The sequence below is a fragment of the Rhynchophorus ferrugineus genome, unplaced genomic scaffold (genome assembly GCF_030347505.1).
Source record: "Rhynchophorus ferrugineus isolate W39M unplaced genomic scaffold, kcgeb_rfMv2 rfM2, whole genome shotgun sequence".
In the NCBI taxonomy this organism is placed as follows: Eukaryota; Metazoa; Arthropoda; class Insecta; order Coleoptera; family Curculionidae; genus Rhynchophorus; species Rhynchophorus ferrugineus.
Genome location: NW_027472581.1, coordinates 87,716,016 through 87,722,015, shown reverse-complemented (window position 1 = coordinate 87,722,015; position 6,000 = coordinate 87,716,016).

The window sequence follows — 6,000 nt, the reverse complement described above, 5'->3', positions numbered from 1 at the left end:
GGATGATTTGCTGAGTATTCACCAGACATAGCACCTTCTGATTACCACTTATTTAGTTTGATGCATCATAGATTGACTCCAGCACGGTTAAGAAATATTGAAGCCGTATATATATAGATAGAGCTGGTTCTCTTTCAATGTATGATTTATATTTAATTTAACTTTATTTATATTTAATAAAACATATAATTTTAAAGAATTTGTTATGTATTCGTCGCAAGTGAAAAAATATTAATTTATAAAAAATATTATACATTAGTGGATGTAGATATAATTAAAATAAAACTTTGATTTTATAGTAAATGAAAATTAAGTCTTAAAGAAGAAAAATTGAAGACAAGTTCGCTCGCATTCTATTGTGCGCTAATTTATTTTCAACATTATAATTATAATATGAAGAAAACCGATTTAAAAATTAGGCAAACTCGAAGACAATGTAAGAAATACTTTTATTTCTTTGTAAATAAAATACAAATATTCAACATTATAATGGTTACTATCTTGATAATATACAAGGTATTACAACGGTGATTACATTAACAATTACGTCATCAAGAAACTCTTCAAGAGACTCTAAGAAACTATATGATTCCTGGTCAAGGCGCCGATGCGCGGATGCCGGCTTGCATCCAAAAAGTGTAGATCTCAGCATTCAGATCGCCCGGTCCTGATTAGCGAATGAGTCATCAGGTGCCCTTTTCGCAATTCCTCAGAAATGCCGTTCTATATGTTCTTACACGTTCTGTAAATGTAGTATATTTAAATTTATTTTCTAGATACGTCATTTAAATTTGTGACGTCAAAACGTCGCAATGTTGCCACATCAACACTGAGTTTTAGTTTGGCTTTAACATACAACAAAATTCTAATTTAAATAAAATAATTGTACAAAAATATTATGAAACATAATTTATTTTATCATTATAGTACATCTAAAAACTACAGTTAATTATACAGCCGCTATGGTTTATGGGTATAGTAATAATCTCTTAATTACCATTAATCTTACTATTAATTTCAAGAATTTTGCATTCGTCTGAAAACCGGAAAAGCGTTGTGTCTCTTTTTAACTAGAATAAAATGAGAAGGAAAATATTGTCTGATTCTGAAACGAATTCACAAATTGCAGGAGGCAATATTTTAAAAATCTACGAAAAAGCTTTGAATAGATTGTCGTATATTAATGAAGTGTACATGTGCATTTTACTTAAAGAGTCGTTATTCAGCACTTCTTTACGGGGGTGATAAATTGTAAAAAATAAAATCAAGGATATTTTTAATTGGCAACAAACACTTATCAGAAATACTTGGTAATATTAAATAGAATTGATAAGTATCTCTAAATTCATCGATATATATTATTAAACGATATAATAAGTGAAATTTTTAGACAGAAAGAAGAAGACAGAAGACAGAAGAAGTCTTAATATGCTTTTCATGTTATATACTGTTCTTATAACTGCTTCATTAATATAAATGATTAGATAACCATTAAAAGTGCGAAAATGAATCGCAATGTTGCCACATCAACGCTGAGTTTTAGTTCAGTTTGGCATTAACATACAACAAAATTCTAATTTAAATAAAATTATTGAACAAAAATATTATGAAACATAATTTATTTTTCATTATAGTACATCTAAAATCTACAGTTAATTATAAAGCCGCTATAGTTTATGGGTATAGTAATCTCTTAATTACTATTAAACTTACTATTAATTTCAAGAATTTTACATACGCCAGAAAACCGGAAAAGCGTTGTGTCTCTTTTTAACTGGAATAAAATGAGAAGGAAAATATTGTCTGATTCTGAAACGAATTTACAAATTGCGGGAGGCAATACGTTAAACATCTGCGAAAAAGCTTTGAATAGATTGTAGGATATTAATGAAGTGTACATGTGCATTTTACTTAAAGAGTCGTTATTCAACACTTCTTTACGGGAGTGATAAATTGGAAAAAATAAAATCAAGGATATTTTTAATTGGCAACAAACACCTATCAAAAATACTTGGTAATATTAAATAGAGTTGATAAGTATCTCTAAATTCATCCATATATATGATTAAACGATATAATAAGTGAAATTTTTAGACAGAAAGAAGAAGACAGAAGACGGAAGAAGTCTTAATATGCTTTTCATGTTATATACTGTTCTTATAACTGCTTCATTATTATAAATGGTTAGATAACCATTAAAAGTGCGAAAATGAATCGCAATGTTGCCACATCAACGCTGAGTTTTAGTTCAGTTTGGCATTAACATACAACAAAATTCTAATTTAAATAAAATAATTGAACAAACATATTATGAAACATAATTTATTTTATCGTTATAGTACATCTAAAAACTACAGTATAGTAATAATCTCTTAATTACTATTAATCTTACTATTAATTTCAAGAATTTTGCATACGTCCGAAAACCGGAAAGGCGTTGTGTCTCTTTTTAGCTAGAATAAAATGAGAAGGAAAATATTGTCTGATTCTGAAACGAATTCACAAATTGCGGGAGGCAATACTTTAAAAATCTACGAAAAAGCTTTGAATAGATTGTCGTATATTAATGAAGTGTACATGTGCATTTTACTTAAAGAGTCGTTATTCAATACTTCTTTACGGTGGTGATAAATTGGAAAAAATAAAATCAAGGTTATTTTTAATTGGCAACAAACACCTATCACAAATACTTGGTAATATTAAATAGAATTGATAAGTATCTCTAAATTCATCGGTATATATTATTAAACGATATAATAAGTGAAATCTTTAGACAGAAAGAAGAAGACAGAAGACGGAAGAAGTCTTAATATGCTTTTCATGTTATATAATGTTCTTATAACTGCTTCATTAATATAAATGATTAGATAACCATTACAAGTGCGAAAATGGATCGATAATTGGGTTGTTTCTAAACCCATATCATTCTTTTGACACAAAAAAATCCAGTATTTCCACTATTATTGTTAAAATGAGTTATAAGCGATTTTTTTTCATAAATAAATATAAATGGTCCGATAAAAATGAAATAATATTGTTCCGCTTTGATGAAAAAATAAATGGTTGAGAAATTATTTTAGCACAAAAAACGGAGACCTCTCTTTATACCAAAGTATTGTAATTTTCCGAAACACGCCTATTACCGATTTTCTGCGACGGAAAATTGCCGCTGATAAATTATTTCCAATTTCTACTTTTTTTCCAGTTTAAATATTTTATTCTGGCAGGAAATATTATGATTGGTATCGGTCCATTTATTTCGACGATCTTAAAAACAAAATATCACCCGTGTTTTTGGGGGCAATACCTGCTCGATTATTGATATAATGGAATTGCGATTTTTTGCAGGATTATTTATTCGGTATTAAATCAAAAATATTGCTTTAAACAATCTCTATGATCTGTCATTTCTAGTTTAGAGGATTTATGATCATCACACATCATTTAAAACTACATAATAGGGTCGTGAAAAAATAAGCCATGTTTTTAATTTTATTTTGTTTTTGTCAATTAAATTTTTCATTGAAATGTGCATTCAAGATCATTCTATGATGACAAGAGTCTAGAAATTATATTTAGCTCTAGGCTATGAACTATATTAGTGGGGACAATCTATTAAATAGGTTGCTATATGCTACTTGAAGCAAAATACAGTTTTTGGGTTTACCAATAATGCACATTTTTCAGTGAATATTTTTCATATTGCTTCAGTTCTCGAATTATAGAAAATAAATTCGACCACACAAAATATATTTCCTATAAACAACCAAACAAATCATTAAAATTGTTTTAATTAGTGTTAGTAATTGTGTATTGATCTTGCAATTTAGTAACAAATGAACCAATAAATAGGTCACTAGATAAAAATAACAGTTGTAGATTGTAGTGTTGTAGTTTGTTTAGCTTAAAGGTCGATTGGTATCATCATTTCTTTATTACAATTTTAATAACAAATATTGCGTTAAATAAACTCTTTAATCTATCATATTTATTTTAGAGGATTTATGTTCATCACATATCATTTAAAACTACATAATAGGGTCGTGAAAAAATAAGCCATGTTTTTAATTTTATTTTGTTTTTGTCAATTAAATTTTTCATTGAAATGTGCATTCAAGATCATTCTATGATGACAAGAGTCTAGAAATTATATTTAGCTCTTGGTTGTGAACTATATTAGTGGGGACAATCTATTAAATAGGTTGCTATATGCTACTTGAAGCAAAATACAGTTTTTGGGTTTACCAATAATGCACATTTTTCAGTGAATATTTTTCATATTGCTTCAGTTCTCGAATTATAGAAAATAAATTCGACCACACAAAATATATTTCCTATAAAGAACCAAACAAATCATTAAAATTGTTTTAGTTGGTGTTGGTTATTATGTATTGATCTTGCAACTAAGTAACAAATGAATCAATAAATAGGTCACTAGATAAAAATAACAGTTGAAGATTATAGTGTTGTAGTTTGTTTAGCTTAAAGGTCGATTGGTATCATCATTTCTTTTTAACAATTTTAATTTTAATAACAAATATTGCGTTAAATAAACTCTTTAATCTATCATATTTATTTTAGAGGATTTATGTTCATCACATATCATTTAAAACTACATAATAGTGTCGTGAAAAAATAAGCCATGCTTTTGAATTGTAATTTGTTATTGCCAATTCAATATTTCATGGAAATGTGCAATCAGGATCATTCTTTCATGTTCTTGAATTTATCAAAGTAATTTATCAAAAAGATAATTTGTAATATTTAAGCTGTTATTGATAGTTACATTACAATAAGCTATATTATTAATACTTGTTACTATTTTTTTTATACAAAATTATATCATAATCATCAACCATGCATTGTGTCCATCCAATCTTCTTAAATCATATAATTAATAAAACCAAAATACTATTTCGAAAATATCAGGTAATTTAAATTAAAAACACACAAAGAAACAAATCCCTTTTTATTTCGATATTTGTTTGCTTTAATGGGTATATATATTCACAACTCAATTTAATCAATATAAACAAAATATCACCCCCGGTTTTTTTTGGGGCAATATGGTACTATACGATTGCTGAATATAACTAAACTGCGTTTTTTGGAGGATTATCTATATTGTATGAAATCAAAAATATTGTTTTAAATAATCTCTATAATCGGTTATATATAGTTCAGATTATTTATCTTCACAAAGCCATTTAAAATTAAATAGATTGTGGAATCAACAGCGCTTTTTTATAAAATTTTATTTTATAACAATAAAAAAAAGTAAAAAACCTTCTGCATTTGAACTTATTCGTTCTATTGGAGAAGCAACTTAGTATTATTATAATAATTACAATAATATACGTGCATTTCTCGGAGTTCTTTGTGTGATAATTAATATTTTATTAAAAAATAGCTGTAGAAATGTTTAATTGAAATCGTGAATGTATAGTTCTGTATAGAAAGGAAAACAAATGCAGACGATATGCAAAGTTTGGTGAATAAAACGTGTTGGCTAAGACCTCTAATAGAACATTTCTGGTTACAAGCAGATTTTCTGTATATGATGTTAGAATTATCTGCAAGAGCTTTCTTTAACAGGAAATTCAATATATATTAATACATTTTTAATAAACGACAGAAGCTGAGTTTCTACTTGGCTTGTAGCCTTCAGTATTGGTAATGCTGGCGATAATATAGCATCAATCGGCTCGTTGTAAATAATGTCATGAGTTTAAATATTGCCATTGGAATGTATATTTGTGGTTATTTATAGATAAGGGTGTGAAATATTATTGCAAATAATTATATTAGCACATTCTGGTAATCTGCGTAGATAAATCTGAACCATAAGACTTTTTGATATGATCTAAATTTAGGCAAAAATAATCTAACACAATGATGCACTGGTCCCTAGATCCATTTGGTTACTAACATTTCTTAAGCAGAATAATTTTTCCATTATATATCTGTTTTCCCTATATTACTGTAACTTTATCGTGAAGA